The sequence below is a fragment of the Ptychodera flava genome, chromosome 17, assembly GCF_041260155.1.
Source record: "Ptychodera flava strain L36383 chromosome 17, AS_Pfla_20210202, whole genome shotgun sequence".
NCBI classification, from domain to species: Eukaryota; Metazoa; Hemichordata; class Enteropneusta; family Ptychoderidae; genus Ptychodera; species Ptychodera flava.
The window spans coordinates 15,240,172-15,258,726 of NC_091944.1; the positions used below are offsets into that span (position 1 = coordinate 15,240,172).

The 18,555-nt window shown below is 35.9% G+C and overlaps 1 protein-coding gene across 1 annotated transcript in view; it reads right to left on the minus strand.

The window, feature by feature from the left end:
- LOC139115574 (uncharacterized) overlaps window positions 1–18,478 on the minus strand; it is a 42,677-nt gene extending 24,199 nt beyond the window's left edge. The window contains exons 1-2 of the mRNA XM_070677813.1: window positions 18,312–18,478; window positions 9,080–9,229 (exon numbers count right to left, since the gene is read on the minus strand). The gene's annotated coding sequence lies outside the window, so the exon portion shown is untranslated. The remainder of the gene's footprint in view (window positions 1–9,079; window positions 9,230–18,311) is intronic.
- Between the last annotated feature and the right edge of the window lie 77 nt (window positions 18,479–18,555).

The following is an 18,555-nucleotide window of genomic DNA, read 5'->3' on the forward strand; positions in this document are numbered from 1 at the left end:
GACAAAGTATGGTTAATCTTTCAGGGTGTTTACACAGACACACACAATGTAACAGTATACATGTACAGTGCTTCATCACAGTAGGATCAATGTCTACCTCAATCATTCGCTCATCTTCATTCCAGTCTTCAATAGAGCCAATTAACCTAAACTAATCAACCTTCAACTTCAAGGTAGCAGTCAATTGCCTTTCTGTCTACTTGAAAGAGGTCATAAACTGGCACCTGTTTTCTGGAAATAGTGATCCGTCTCTGCCAAGACCATAACCCCTTGGTATGTTTTTTACAAATTAGGGATATTTCTTTAAAGACCAGAGAGACTTTCTACCAATGATTAAATAAGTCAGCAAACTTTGTAATGTCTGGTTTACAACACGTTCTGTGGGTACTTGCGAAGAAAATGTGTGTGTTCACAGCCCAGCAGAAAGACCTGTAGTTTCATTCTGGTTTTCCTTCCATATCAGCTATTATCCTAGAGGGGTATCGTATTGTATTTTTACAATCTGTAGAGAGCAAAGTTTTCATTGGTACTGCAGCTCAGTGCAAGGTCTTTCTAACATTGCATGACAAATAAAATTTTCACAGTCACGCAAACCATTAATATAGATTGAAACAGAGTACGGTGATATATAAGTGTTATGTGCATACAGTACAAACATCTGGCTGTTGCATATTTTTGCTCTGCTATCAAACCACAAGGAAGTTTCAAAAATACTCAAGTGCAAAATATATTCAGTTTCTCCACAAGGGGATTTTCGGGCAGGGCCACCCCTCTGTTCTGGGAGCAATCTATTCATATGTTAATAACTGTACAAAAGAATACATTTCCATAACAAAAGAATATGCATATTATACATTGTTATGTAAATTGGTCGCAACTCTGCTTTTCCAAGCTGTGGACAACACTGAATACTAGTATAGGTCTGGCAACGCCTTCGGGTTGATAGTACGTAAGTAAAGAATCTCTTAGGTTTCAGTCACCCCAAAGGATTATAGTGAGTACACCTTGATTATAAACAAAATTTATGGTACATTTCTCTCAGGACTTCAAACCAGTGCAGCATGTTCCAATGGGATGGAAGGACATTGGATCACAATGTCTGTGATTGAAAAAGTTTCATTGACATTCTTATACTTGTCCCATTGACCCTAATACTACTAAATAAAGGTTACTATCTTGCATTTGGTCAGACTTTGAAAGAAAATTATTCTTCAACTACATGTATGTGATACACAAACATGTAGAACCTGATCCTAGTATTAACCCTTTGAGTGCTGTAATTTTTCCCGCCAAAATTTTAGCTCAAAATTTTACTAATTTTTATGAAGTTTTTTGTAATTTTATGACAGTTTTGCACTGAATGGATATCACTTTTTATCGGCTACAGATTTTGATCAAATCTTTGGAAAAATTCTACAAAAAACTGTCTAGGTTTCAACACTTGAAGGTGACAAAAATTGACTGTGGCGCTCAAAGGGTTAAACACAGTTACACCATGAAATAGTCATATTTGCATCACTTGTATCTGAACTCACTGCACTAAAAAAAAACAGTACTTACATAACCAGTCTAGAGATTATCCTTTGATGCTGCAGTGTGAGCAACGTTGTAGAGTCCAGAGATCTACCTTAGAACCGTTTGTACCTGATTGCCCTGAGTGCATTTTGAGAGTGCAGTAAACGTGCTTTTCAATTTTATTGAACTTCGCAGTTAAGTAAGCTCCCAGGGAACTTAATTATGACTTCTTTATCATATTGCTAGGCAACCTGTCAGAACACATAAATGCTCACTGGCTGCTACCTGTGAAACATGCTATATCTAATTTTAGAATATGATGTCATGGGTAATATATGCAAATCCCACAGATTACCAAACACTTTTCTGAGTAAGGGACATAACAAATTACATTCAGGGGTGGGGGATTTCAACAGGAGGGGGAGAAAATCCTCATGACAGTAAACTAAACTCTGGTGGAAAGGAAAACAGCCAAAAATATCATATCTAAACTCCTGAGGTGGATCAACCTTCAACTTCAAAAAATGCTTAGAATGTCATGACCTTTTCGCCTATTTGTGAGGCTCACAACATGAATGCTTCACTAAGAAGCAGTTTAAACAAGCATTTTTAGCTGCATTACCAAAATTGGATTTTATTGATTGTCTTTGATGTACATGATTGTATGTTTACATATACTTGGGAGTGTAGCTGCATTCAGTAGAAAGGAGAATGTGACTTCTCAGCCGATGACATGTACATGTATTCACATTTTGTAGAGGGACCGTGATGTATCATGCAGTATGTAATGTACACTGACTATGCAATAAACCACCTCAGTGACGGTTTACACCTCGAGATTCTGACCAGTTCATGACATAAACTAGACTTGGTTCAAGTCGGTGAATTAAAAAAAAAAAAAATCATTTATAATAGTTTCTCTTGTGTCTCTCCTATTTCGTACAAACCTATCCGGAATTTGGCAGCTCACGCCAGGTTTTCCCAGCTATTGAATGCGTCGAGTTTGAGTCTGCGCAGTAGTGAGTTAGTTTCTGCCGGATTCACCGACTTGGACTTCTTGCAAGTACAGGCGGTGAGACTGACTGTGTACACAGTGACGTAGAGCAAATACAAAATGATTGACAGCCCCGCCGCTATTCTGGCCAATAAGAAGAACGCATGCTCTGCATGCATTCAAAAGTTTGTTGTCATCTCAGTGCAAAGCTAGACATCGAGTACGTTTTATATCTTGGCGAATAATGGCATCAAGTTCGTACATCAACTGCGTTTTACAACTGATCGGTCGACCATCGCTAATCATGCGAGATTACCAAAGAAAACTTGTTGAGAGTTACATTGAGGGAAAATATGTGTTCGTCTGCGCACCAACCGGCAGCGGAAAATCACTGACATACGAAGTCGCCCACATTGTTTTGATTTCCATCGCTTTGGGCACGTAAGAGATCAGGCTACAACTGTAAGGACGGTGTCTTTTTCCATCCTTGAATAACCGGCGACGATTTTCGCATTTTGCAACATGGGCCCCACAAACAACACAGATATTTTCACGCGTTTTCGGTGATACAACAGAGGTCGTGCTGACTTTTGTGGGAGTGATCCTACTCGACATTTTGTCAACAACGCCATGTGAGTTTTATGCACGTCTCGTTTGGGTCAATTGGTAACTCCTCCCAATGTGTAAAATTTAGTGATGTCATCTTATGAATAATATATGAGTAAAGAAAACGTCATCTCATGAATAATTTATAGCAATGCAGATCGTGCAAGAAAGCCAAGTCTGTGATTCCGGGTGAAACTCCGCTGCACAGCGTTCACTCCACTTATCGCGTTCACCCTACTCATTGCGTCCACTCACGCGCGCATTTCACATGAAAGCAGAATACAAATCATTGCGTTCACTCCACTCAAACATTCACAAATCACAGACTTGAACCAAGTCTAGACATAAACATGCATGCAAGAGTGGTAGCGAGTACATTATAAGGAGTAAATTGGTCAAATCCCCTTGCTGAGGTAGGACCTTGGCAACCTTGCTATCATTTTATAAAAGTATATTGAAATTCAGGGTGAAACATCAAAAAAGGAATTTTTCTCGAGCTGAGAGCTTGTGCATGTTCCAACTGTGTGCGTTTTCACAAACGTAGCACGGTTATTTTCATGTCTTGACCAATCAGATGGGTGCATTTGTGCTAATCAATATACTGATATGATATAATTATAATCAAAACATTGCAATGAATATCTGAAAGGGATAGTACTGTTCTGCAAAACAATGGACAGGAGAGGCCAAAAGAAGTGACACAAATAGTTCAACATTAAAAGTAGTTAACTGTGCTGTCTGCCAGACAATGCTTTGCAGACCAATTACACATCAGGCGTGGTTCAACTCTTTGTCCAGCACCTGATCAATGAGCTAACTCTGGGTCAGACTAGAGTTGGACTAGCTTGGTATGGGTGGAAGGGGGTAGGGGCATGGCTGGTTGATCTAACATACAGCCTGCCTAAATCATGTGAAGACACATTGCGCTTGCTGTGCTGGTCCCCGTAGAAACAAGGCCATATACCGGTAATCACACTGATCTAATCATGACAGCCTGATGTCGTTCTTCGTCTGTTGCCCTGGTAATTCTATAAATCCTCAACCAGGCACTGACTCCAAATGATCATGCATGGACATGGTACATATCTGTCTTAAATGAAAATAATTTTGTGTGAATTATTGAGTAGATGAAGAGAAATATCAAACTGCACGTGTTGAAGTGCATAGTCTTATGGAAACATTCCCATCACAGCATGATTGCCCACTGGAAAACACTACTATGAGAAGTATTGAAATATGATGAAAAAATCATTAAAATGTGTAGATAGTTTAATATAGTATTCCATGGGATCTATCAGTACTAGTATATACTTTGAATCTACGGTAATAAAAAACTTTATGATTTCAATTTATCAATTAACATCTGGGATACTTTTCATTGCCTTTGGTGCCAGCCATGTGCAGACAAATTGTTTGTCAGTCTCTTACACTCATATTGACTGCCCAATAGGAGTATTGAAATCATCACGACAAGCAAATTATAGAGTTACATGTACATGTATTGCTGTAAAATTCATTTCTAGTCTACAGTATTATAATTTTATTCACAGCTACACTCAAAAGTAAATATATCACAAAATGTGTCGCATCTCTGAAGATGTTGAAAATATACTTCATATTATAAAATATATTCTGAACTACAATGACTAGAATTCATTGCATATATTAGAACCATGCATTGCATCAGGTATTGCACAAGAACGTTTCTTCATGGAATAAAACTTGTACTGTATTATGTATAATGGATATATATTCTGACTATAATAAAATGATAAATTATAGGGACAAAATCGGCCATTTTTCATGAATTTTGTTTAATGTAAGATACAATTCATATTGTTTGACATGTTGAAAGATACTGAATGAATGGGTGACCATGCATGTATTCGACAACGGCTTTAGACACGATACATGAAACCAATGTGAAAATGAATTAATGGTCGTGGCGATTAATTCGTTTTCGCGATGGTTTCATTGACCATGTCTAAAACTGGGGGTCGAATATATGTATGGTCACCCATTCATTCAGCATCTTTTAACATGTCAAACGATAAAAATAGTATCTCGTATCAAACAAAATTCATGAAAAATGGCCGACTTTGTCCCTTTAGTTTAAAGAGTGGAAGGTAAGGTATGGAAATAGCATGGTATAATCTCACTTAAAAAATTGACAAATCACACAAAAATGAAATTAATCTTTGATTTTATTAGTACTGGTATTGCAGTAATAACAAATTCATTCTGCCTGAGTTTTATGCAAATATCAATCCGATTGCAGTCGCAAAATATGAGCAGAAATATAAAATCTGCATGATAATTAAGAAACCTCCTTATCTAAACCTTCGGTATTTCTTCCAACCAAATGCACTGAAAAGCAGAACATCCATATTATGAAAAGATATACCAGTCAAGAAAAGTCTACATTTGTCTGTGCTCAGACCTTACCACAATGTCATGGTCAAGTTACATGTAGTTCTTCTTCTACATCATGTTGAATGCCAATATGCTAATTCTACTTGGTCCCTGATGACATTCTTAGCATGTCATTTTCAATTTGTAGGGATGATTTCTAAGATCTTGACGTGCACATTTATGTGAAGAATTTCTCAAAATACACACTCAGGATACTGGTACATGTAGATATCCTGGAACATATATACACAATGCACATTACCAATAATATAAGGTGAGATGGATGATGACAAGTGGACGAATAAATCGCTGAGAAAGACGATTTGCACTGACTTCATTCCAGGACATGGTAATTTTTCAATCTGCAATTTGAATGAGCCAATGCTAGTAAAAAACAACACAACAAGACAACCCCCCTCCAAAAAAAAAAAAAAAAAAAAAAACCCCAAAAAACAAAAAGACAAACAGACAGAAAACAAAAAACTGGACTTACATGAAAATATGCATGATGCATAGGAGCATACGTCTTATTGACAGATGTATGTGTTATATGTACGGTCACACAGTGTTTAACATCTGGCTATTAAAACACTTTTGTCCAGGCATATATTTCACCTGTGGTATCACACTCTAGCCTACAGATACCTGGGTATATTTTCAAGATAATAGGCCTAGTGGGAATATGGCACTTACAACATACGACAAAAAGTAAAACATTTTTGTTGAACCAGAATGAAGACTGAGGTCCCAGTACCAAGCTTTGCTACCAGTGTTCCTGTACCATGCTTAGTTGCTACCAGAGTTCCACTGTGTGAGGGCGCTATACTTCACTGTTGAAACTATTCTGTTTGTTGCATAGTTGTAGCAGATGTGGGCGGAGGGGAAACGATAATGATTCCAACTGTTTTTGCATCAATAAATACTGTATTCGATTGTTGCTGCATGTCTTGCAGATAAATTGAAAATATTATCCTATATTTGGAACTGTGTAATGAAACGTGCAAATAATTGCAAAATCATCGGAATGCCAACTGTCTATCAGATTTTTCACTGCGTGTGCATGGCCTCACTTATGAAAGTCAGTGTCCTTCAAAATTTTTATGAGGTGATCAAAGCAAATTTACGACTTGATCTATTGTAAGCTGGTATTTAACTCAATAATGGTGCAACCTGCACTACAGTTTTAAAAGAAACAGTATTGCTTTCAAAGTTGCTATTTTGATTTTGACACATGAATATGACATTATGTAATATGATTGTACTGTATCAGAGTATTTGACCTGACTTTTTTAAATTTCTATCAAAATCAAGAGCTTCACCTTAAAAGTTGGAGCCTGGGTCATAAGGTCACAGTTAAATTTATAATATGCCTAGTCTAAATCAAGCGCTCTCATTGGCAGAGCCAGGGTTTATTATATTTTCAAATGGAAGACATGGGCCCCAGATGATGAATTATAAACACGAATCTAGGCATTTGATTGGCTGTTGCAATATTAATATGTCGTCTGCATAGCGTTTGTTGATGCAGTTCCACTTGCCGCACCAGATCAATTTTTGAGCAACAAAGAGCTTGTAAAAGAAGTAATACACTAGTAGAACAATGGCAACATCGCCCTCAGTGAGCAGTGAAAATTAATGTTGACATTGACCCCTGACATTGAATTATGTAACATGAACTGAAACATGTCATTTGAGATAAGACAGTCCGTCTGTCCACTTTTATTTTATGGCTAAAACAGCTCACCAGGGTATTTGGTGGCAGATATATATGTCTTTGGGAGGGGGGCAGTCATTGTTTTTGACCAGATATAATTTTCCCGAGAGAAATCTCTACCACCAAAGACCCTATAAGAGTTGTTGGTTGGGTTGTTCATTTTGAACAATAGCACTGATTGCAAATGATGTCATTTTTTATCTCATTAATATGCATAAATAAATATTTGTCAGCATTTTCCGCATAAACAACGAAAACAAAACCTGCTTGTGTTACAATGGCACCTAAAAAGTCACACAAGTACTAATTTATGGCTCAGGCTACAAGCTGCAACAACAGCCGTGCATGCAACAACAAAATTTGTCTGAATTTTAAGCAGTGTTGTCTGGCCGAAGGTCGTGCACATGCAGCAATATTTAGTAACAAACCTGACATTGCGATCAATGCTATTCTTTTATGAGAGGAACCCTAGTGATCTGACCAAATTTACAAGCAAGTCCAAACAAGCAAAACCACACAAACTTTTGATCAAAAAATGGAAATCATTGTCAAACACAATATCACAATTTCATCCTAATTTGAAGAAATGCGATTGAAAACATCTGCAAAATCCTGAAAATCAAATTTCACAAATCAGACTGGCAGTATCTCAAAAACTTACACAATGCAAAAAAGGTCCTTGAAAATAGATTCTTGCTAATTTTTTTCAAATGGTGGGATTTACAAAACTAAATGTTCAGTGTGTATGTACATATTCCATTGAAATACAAACTGCCACATATTGTTGCAAAGTGACTTACAACAGAATATACAGGCTTTGTTACATCGGAGGTTTGTACACAGCACATTGAGGTATTTCATTGGCTGTGATGATCATACTGAAGCACATGTTCATTCATTGCACAGAAATTGTATATATTACTCCTCTTCATTTGCATAAATTTCTGGAAATGTGACATGATTAAACAGTATTAAGTAGCATCTGTCTAAATACTCATTATGACCACCTGTTGATCTGCAGCTTTTCTGACAGACATTAATGACTTCTAGGTCTGATATGGTCATTTTCCAACATCCAACATCCTCTCACTGCAGACCATGCTTGCTAAAACTGTTCTGTTAAACACAATTTCACTTACATGTATAATACTGCACTTTACTGTTACGACACAACAATGGAGACAGTATGGTACAGGGGAGGAAAATATGTACATGTACATCATATATTAACCCTTTGAGTGCTGTAATTTTCCCGCCTAAATTTTAGTGCTACATTTTTCTGAAATTGTTTTGATATTTTTAGACCAAACGGACAAGAATTTTCATTGGCTTGTATGAAAATTCATGAAATCCATTTTTTAACAAAATTTCAGGAAAAATCTGAAAAAACTTGTCCAGATCTGAAAAAAATTGTCTGCATTATATTTCATAAAGGCAACATAAATAACTTCGGCATTCAAAATGTTAACTAGATTCCATTTAGCATTAGAAGGATTATATCATACTATTTTAAGGAATTGAGTCAACAGAATGTGCTTTGTCAACATTGCAAATATGACAGTCTTAGAATAACTCAGTGACATAATATTGATAGCTGCATGATTTCTAAGAGTTCTCTACACTAAAGACTCTTAGAAGACTGATAACTGGTAAAATACAGGAAAAATATGCTTGTTGAGATAAACTAAATTTGGACAAACATTGAGAATATGGTATTAATTACATATACATGTACAGCAAAATGGACAGGCTGGTACATCTTCCAAGTGAACAGTGTGTTCATCCCAAAAGGAAATTCAAATTTAAAACGAGAACTACCAGTATTCAATTGTACTTACCTTGTTCAAGGCCAATGTATGGAAATCCGTTCATTCACGGAGTCAAAGCTGTCTGGCTCAACAACTCTGACCATTCATGCAACTTTCGACGGCTGTGACTCTCGACCTTCAGTAACCTTTGTGAAGATGCACGCATCAGCTAACAAGCGTCTGGAGGAAAAATAGAAGAAGAAAATAGGTGTCATTCAGGGTTAATTCAGCTGTCTGGATGAACTTGACCTGGAAGCTCTGCATGTACGATGTACAAAAATGGATTCAAGGGCAATGTATTCTCACCATGGTGCTCATCACTAAATGTACACTGCAAAAACAAATTTATAATATTCTAGTGTATTAACAAAAAATATAAATTCATACTTGTATAATGACAGAGACATAATAAATCAGTGATGAGCTTAGAAACACCTGAAGACAAACACCGTACAGTAAATTTAAATACAATGCAATATGATTCTCAAGCTCTGTCACCCATGTCACTACCATGGTTTGGCCCAACCTGTTGTTCACTGAGGTAGGTATGGACCCATGAACAGGGAAAACGGGAGGATATGGGTAAGGCTCAAGCAATGCTGTGAACCTGGCAGTTGGCAAGACTCTGACTGGAAAATATACCAGCCATACTACATTTCAACTTTATGAGCACAGTATCTCAAAGTATTAAACTTCTGGCCATGATACTACTATGTAGTTTTCACAATACAGGCCAAATTCGTAGAATGCTGTCAGACGTATGTTTTCCACAAACTTTTTGGGGCTACAAAAATCTGGCAACGCTGTAAAAAATCATCACGATGAGATAATGCAAAATGATGAATTAGCTGTTACAATGAGACATTGGAGTTTAACAAGAGCTTCATTTATGAAGTGACCCCTCTGAGCTTCAGACATGGAAAGAGTACTGACACCACAAACTTGATCCTTTTATACCTAATATTGTCTATTCAATAAAAATGAAAATCTGCTCATACTACTCAGCAACATTTTCAGCTAATACCATCCTATAAAAATTTGCATTGATTAAGGGTGTTTCAAATGTTTTTGTGCATATTTTTTTAGTTTGTGCATAATTATCATTAAGGTAATACCAGAATGTGCCTCTAAACTAAAGGTTTTCACCTTTGCTCAAACTTTCCAAGCAGAAACTCTATCAACTTTTTCTAAAAATCAGGGATCACCATGCAAGTTTGGGTATGAGAGAAGCAAATTACATAAAATCTACTGACATTCAAAAATCAAATTCAAAACGGCCACATTTTGAATAATAAATACCGGTACATAAAACAAGGTTCTGAAAACTTCATTTCTACTGCACACAAGCTTAAGAGTAACGTAATTCAAAAGTAGAACACTAAGTGTTGTGAAAATTTGAGGGTCAAAATATCTACGTCCCTGAGGTGAATTCTACCTTAGTGACTGAGAAAAACGTGTGACATAAACAAAGCATTAGCTTATCAGCTGTCTAACTTGACCTTGATATCCAGTGTGTATGTACTGAACTCAATTTACACCGTGTCCTTCAGAGCATTTCATATCCACTATGTACATACCTGTACATGTACATAGTGAATGTCTGGATACTGTAATGATAACAAGAATTATCATTCCAGGATGCCCTTCAATTTAACAACCCAATCAAAATCTCTTCCCTGACATGAGGGCAATGTACACAACATGCAGATTTCCAAGGTCTGTTACCATGGTTACCAGTCGAGTACAACTATCAATTCTTGTCTGTTTTATTAGTTTTATATTGTGAGATTTTTTAAATGCAAATACTAATTTGGATGAACAGTACTCCATACGTTTTTCCATTTTCCCAGAATGCCCAGGGTATTGATGAGGCTTTTATCATCTTTTAAGCACTAACTAAATGACATTTAGACAATGCCTTTTTGATGTTTAGATCAAAATTAGCAATAACCATCCAGTACTTATCCTACAAGAATGGTTTATTGCTGTTGATTGCAGACCAGCATTTATCACCAAAACTTGTGCAAAATTGCAGAATTTGCTGGTGATTTGTCTCTGAAATTTCATTACTGGTAGATATTATCCAGCACTATGGGGCAGCACTATTTAGGAGATGCAAATTCTGTTCCTCAGCTGTTACGGCTAAATACATACACATTTTGCATTGTATCGAGTGAAAAATTTACTGACGATACAACAGACAAGTACAATAGCTGATTTGAATGAAAGCAACTAGCAGATGACAAAGTAAGATACAGTAGTACTTTTTAAATTCATTTGAACTTCATAACGTGAGGGAAATATACATGGAAGTTTGTATTTTATCAAGCATTCATTTTCAAAGCATTTGCAAAACTTAAAAAAATTTATATTCACAAAGTCAAAATAGTGAATTCTGTTACTTTTGTTTCCTTCTATTGTTTATGTACCCTGTACAGTGTATACCTTTCTATGATGAGAATGATCACGCAATGGTAATTTACAGCTGACTGTCATAATATTCTTTTATATGACAACAAGTTCCATTACCTTTTGTTATAAAAAGATCTTGCTCAGGAAACAATTATGTCTGCCATATTGTTCTTATGGATAATAAATATGCAATGCATAATAACAAAGAAGCTGTGATGCTTGGACGTATTGTACCAGCTATGCACACCGTGTATAGTCTGTGCTGTACATGTCTGTGCATATCCATGTATCCATGTAGTACAAGTTATTCTGTCTATAGCAGCTTCACATGTGAATTTGTTCTGAAGTCACAAGGATTTAAGACACCTGACATCATCCAGTCAGCACATCCAAACATGTACATGTATTTTTGACTTACATACCAGTATGTGACCTCATCTTGTAGACTGTGGTAATTATACGGGTAAACTAACATAAATTACCATTGTTACACAGATACAAGCACCCACACAGTATGAAGACTTGTAAGTGGAGGCAATTAAGGTCGTACACGCCTCAAAAGTGAAAGACTTCAATTTTTGCTCAAATTTTCCTCAATGAAACTTTCAACCAATGTCTTACCAAATCAAGAATGAAAATCAGTGGTTGCCATGCAAAGTTTTACTAATAGACAAATTCCTAATATTTAACGACATTTGAAATTCAATGGCTGCCACCCCCGTGTTAACTCTATGGGGAAAAATAAAATTTTTGGTTTTCGAAAAATTACGCCATTCTCAAGGAGCTTAAAATTGAGGCTCCACAAGTGGCAGATCACAAAAGAATCATAAAACTTTGAGAGTCCAAATATCTGTCCCCAAGGCACATTCTACCTTAATTAAAACATCAGTGTTGGTTCTGCCATTTACACACATTTCATTTTTATTGAAGCAAATGATATGAAATGTGTAAACAGGTTTGGACATTTTTCATGTATGAATCTGCATATTTTTCATGTATTTCATTTATGTTTTAAAGTATTACAGACTACATTATTTATAATGTGTATATTTACAAAGTTTTACTTTTATTATTATCTTACTGAGGGAATACCTGTCTTTTGTTATGAACAATTGCACTTGCATTGTGTATCTTATAAGACCTAGTGAGCACATGGTTCTTTTTATTCAATTGCATGGAATTAACAGGCAAACTTTATGTACTGTATGTGTGTTACATTTGTAGTTACTGCAGGTTGTCAGTAGTATAACTTGTAAATCATTGAAAAAAGTGTTTATACAGTATATCATACCAGAGAACATCATGCTGAGAAACCCTATGCTTTTTCCATACAGAACAATTCATAGCTCTATTTTATTACACTGTTCCTGATATCGTGCAAGTGTTTTTAATAATCAAAGGGACTGGTTGCCATGGTGAATATTTGCATAAAATTTTCCTGCTCACAATACAATAGCTTGTTGCCTTGAACGACTATATGTCAGTTTAACACAGCATACATAATACCAGTAGAGTATACCTACACCTGGAACTTTTCCAGTAACATTCCAATGACCATGGAAACAGCTTTGGATAAGCTACTTTAGCTGAAACACTTTGCATGTCTGCCATGAAGTAGCAAGTGACAATATTGAATGGTACAATAACTGTTGCCTGTCTCTAAGTGCAAAGACCCCGAAGTGAGACCCAATTGCTCAATCTAGAATTTCAATGCACAATGAAAACCTACCACAATAGTTTTAGTGTGATTTCTACCATCTTGGAGCTCCCAAGTATCACTTATCTCCAGTATCACTTATGGTAGAATGAGCGTCAGGGACAGATATTCAGACGCTCAAACTTTCACAATTCTTTTCTGATATACCACTTGTTGGCGCTCATTTGAAAGCTCCTGGTGTAAGAAAACTGTTTCAAAAGCTTAGTTTTTCAAAATTCGAAAATTTTACCTTTTTTCTAGAGTTAACACAGGGATGGCGGCCATTTTGAATTTTAAATATCGATAAATCTTGAGTTATTTGTTTCTATAGTACCAAAATTTGCATGGTGACCCCCGATTTTATTCTTGATTTTGAAAGTGAATATTTGAAAGATTCCTAAAGCAAAGTTTGAGCAAAAGTTTAAGTTTTTCACTTTCAAGGCGCATACTACCTTAGAATGGCCAGCTGCCTTGGGTAAACCACAGGAAATTGAATTCTGATGTTATCTAGACTACAGACCCTGCATCAACATGTCAATTCTTTGGTCTTCTATTCCAGAGCTACTTTTGAAGTTAAAGCCAGAGTCCTCAATCCTTGGTTCTCGCATTAGTATTTGTTGACACTGACTGTTTACAGGATAGTACTTCTTGTTCTCCGTTGAAAGTTGTGTACACTAATGAATTTTTTTAGAGATACAGCTGATAAAAACACCCCTTTAAGGCATGTAAACACGCATCACATTCAAATTTTCAAGGTAGATATATATATATATATATATATATATATATATATATATATATAATTATATACATACTAGATAAGGCATGTGAGGTGTTTTTGAAAAGTCATATAAAATTATTTTAAAGAATGTTATCGCACATGTAGGAATAGATCTTAAGTGGCTGTGTTTTTGTAATTCAAGTCCATTGCATGTCTAGTTATATACATATTTTGAAGTTAGGATTTCTTGAAGAAACCTCATTTATATATTTTTGATCTTAACAAGAACGATTTTAAGATGGAACAGATCTCCTACCTTTAACCTGTACATCCCTTAAATGCCCTGTCAAAAGATATTGACAAAAGCAGGTTTGGTGGTGAATGGGTTATGGTACACAATGCATTGGGCAATAATGTGAAGGAGAGATTGTGCCATACACTTTTATAAATGATATGTGGGTAAAACTTTAAATTTGAATTTGACACACCAATATTTCTACTGAACAAAAAATGTTACTATTCAGAAGGATAGAAATTATTTATACTATTGCTCTGTGTTTAGTTTGCTGTTTACAGTTTTAGGGATGGTGTGACATGTTGAAGGTGATCTTAAAGAATTGAGTTTTTCATCTCCAAATTGGAACTCAACTCTAGATGCTGGAGTATTGTTTGTCTTTTGATTATTCAAAAAAAACATTACACTATAAATGTAGATGTAGTGTTCCTAAGCCACCGTACACTAAGTCAGCTCAGCTATATATATAATTTCACTTTGAACACCTCACATGGGGTATCATGATAATCAATGATCAAAATCAAACAACTTTAGCTTTTATTCATCATTCTAAACAATGTGATGGATTTCCAAAGTGTATTAACATACACCTGCAGTTCAGGGTGCCTGCATAATTGCTGTCTGTCTAATACACTACGAGTTATACATCTCTTGTACAGGTACAAATTTTATGCAGGTATAAAATTTTTATCAATAGAATAGAACTGCAGGAATGGTTAAATGGGTAATACCACAAGTACAGTATTAAACATCTCCATTTCCTTTATTGTAATCGCTAACAAATGAACTTTTAAATAAATTCTACGTATATATCTGAAGCTCTTGACAATCAGTTTCTGTACACTTTCTTAACTTTCTCTTCAAAATTTTCAAGTACCATTTTTAACTTATATATATATATGCAATGCATGCATGTAAGAATGCATGTCAAATTGATGCATACTACTAGTACTGCATGGCCATAAATTGATGTATTATAATAGGCAAGTGTGTTTCAATATTGTATTGTACATGCGTATGTGAAAATGACTTGAAATGAAGTACTTCTCACGAAATATGACAATATGATATGAAATACAACAGGCATAAATGCCAATACTGACAGGTGTTGTTAGCTATTATGTGCATATTCCTGGGAAGGAAATATGGTTGCCATTGCTTTAAAATACTAAATGCACATTCTTGAAGAACAGAATGGCTGAGTTCCTACTGTACATTTCTAACAGAGATTTAAAACATCTCAGATAAATCAGAAATGTTGTAAGAATTGTAACCTTTACAATTACATGTGTGTAGAAACTTGTTCAAAATGAATTTTTGTGAATTTTGTTATACTTCCTAAAATAATAATTTTGATTATTAAAAACTGAAGCCATATGGAAGCACCCTTCTCTACATGAAAGATGAAAAGATCATCCTCTTAGGAGAATTTTGATTGGTCCACATGATCTGCTGGCTCCATTCATTCATTCATTCATTCATTCATTCATTCACTCAACTGTATTTTGTTAAAATGTTTTCCATCAGTTCTACACCACAGTGTATGAGCTGGAGGTATGATTACTGACACTTCATGTACATGTACAGCACCAAATGAGAGCTCAACTTGTTGGCCGACAGGGGAATGCATCACATTGGCACAAAAGCTACAGCACACCAGTCTTTCAAAGCAAAACACATGTGGTGCACCATATTGAACTCTGTGCACATGCTGAATGAAAATACACTCACTGTTGACGACACGAAAGAAACATCTGCATATGTATGCACACACTGTATGTTCCATTATCCACCACATGTGTATGAAAAATTTGATTTTTGACTCAAAAATAAGTACCACACATGAAACATACTAAAATGTATGGAGGTTAGTAGTGAAAATGTTGGTGGTAGTGAGTGTGCTGTGAGTTGTACACAAAACCAAAATGTTTGGTAATCTGATGGGACAATGTAAGAAACCCTCTATTATTCGGAATCAATCGATACAAAATCTACCGGAAATACCATCTCAATTGCACGGTACATCTATGTGCCAGCTACATATAAAAAACTCACAAACTACATTTTTTGTACTTTGACCTTCATGTGTCTTATTGTGCCACTTTCGGCAGCAGAGATAAAACGGCAATTTTTCACTCAGAAAGTTTCATTTTCAGGTCTTTTGTACGGCAGCACAAGCATAAATAAATACAATGACATCGGAAGAAGGAACAGTTGAGCTTTAGCGTTTTGTCACTGTGGCAGAAAACACATCTGTCCTACTGATAAAAAAATTCATGAGCATCATAGTCATTTTGATTGTTTCACATGACAGATGATTTTTCAAGCAATCAATCTATTGAATGACTGCCACAAGTCAATAATAGAGGGGGCAATTGCAATGCAACATACAATTGGAAGTGGTGCACAGGAATTTGGAACCGAATGAGATCTTTGATCTTTGCATTTTCATTTGTTATATCATGATTGTACTTCAATGGATGTTAATCATGTAACAGGTACATGTCCAGATTTGTCAGCTGTATTCAAATGATTCACAACTTCTTTCTCGTGGGCTGACTCTGACTTTAGATCAGAATACAACCCACAACATTGAATTAATTTGCTTTCAGATCATATATTCCCATTTCTACTGCACTCTATGTATAACTTCACAGCTTAATTTACTTTTTTTAGTTTCAGACAGAGATGAATTTCTATCACTGACCATCCTTTGCTGACATACGCATTATTACTTATGCGGATCACAACAACGCTTTCAACGTGTTTTGCTAAACTCATACATGTATATGGTACCACCTTTTCATCATAATTGAAACAGTTTTATTCTACAAGTGTATGTATGGCTAACACATTTATGATTCTTTTCACAAAATTTCAGTGATTAAAATGAATTTCTTAACTACATGTATTCCAGATCTTTGGAAATGTACACACTGGCCTTTAGGCATACATGCAGCATCACAACACTGGAAATAAATAACACACCCACAGCCTTGAAATCTCTTCAAATATAAGTGTACATTTTTCCCAAGGCAAAATAAAAACCAACTTGCAGTTCACTTTGAGGCAAGGAGAAAAGCAAGTATAATTCAGTGAGTGTGACCTTGGTTTAGAAATGTCTGTCTGATCTCTCATTGTGTGAAAAAATATCTAATTTATGGCTGGTCTTTACGGTGATATCATATATGGGCAGTTGATTGAAGGGGGCTTGCGGACTAGCAGATCTTGGGAAGGGATCAGTGAAAAAAGCAAATAAAAAAACCCCCAAAAAACAAAACAAAGCAACTTACGAAGCAACTGTTTTGCAGCCTCCTTCCTCAGTGGGTTTTGTGGAATTATTTTAACATGACTAGAAATTGAAAAATAAAATTGAATTCTGGGAAGAAATATGCATGCTAAGCCAACTCTGCAGAAGCAAAACAAACAAAACAAAACGACGGAGCCAACATACTCAAAATCATTGAACACTAACCTTATACACTTGTGAAGCAAATTTTACAGACCCCTTCACAAGTTTAAAATCCACTCTTGTAATAACATGAATAAACTTGAACCTATTTGGGAACTAGGAATCGGACCCCCCAAAACAACAAAACAAAACAAAAAATAAAAACAAACCCCAAAAAAACCAACAAACAAAAACACAACAAAACAAAACAAAAAATAAAAACAAAAAACCCAAAATAACCCGATTATCAGCATAGAAAAATCATACATAGGTGGGATTTCAAGGTTGAACAATGTGTACACGGAAACACCTTTATATTTGGCTTGATGGATCGTACTTGATAAATGGTGATCAGTTGAGAAAAAGTTACGTGCAACTTTTAATAGCCGTAATAAATAACACTTTGTGAATTTTCTTCCCCAGACTGGCAACTTTGGTCGGAGACACGAAAGGGCCGTGACTCATAGGAAGGGATACCTGCAGCAAAAGCTTACATTTTTACAGTAAATGATTGAATTATGTTGCAGTAAACTAGCAATCTTACAAAAAGTACCTCGCGGTAAAATTACCACCGAGTTCAGAATGTCTTTGTTCGTGGACACGGTCGGCCTCACTCACCCTCATTTCCGATCTCTTCAGGGAAACATTGTTTCTGAATTTTGTACAGACGTGGACCGAGACACTTACCGAGGTACCTCCGATTATCTGCTCGCTCCTTGATCAGCAGCTCTTCGAAAATCCTTGGTCTTTCGCAACGGTTCACTCCTGTACAAATCTATACTCCCGCCGTAGAACAACAGCTACCTTCGGCTGTTTATTCTCCGATCCGACCGGAACTCGCTGTGTACTGTACACAAATTTGCCCGGCATAAATATTTGCATAATATATGTTTATTTGTTGAGGTGAAGGGTCAAAATAAGGGCTTCATTC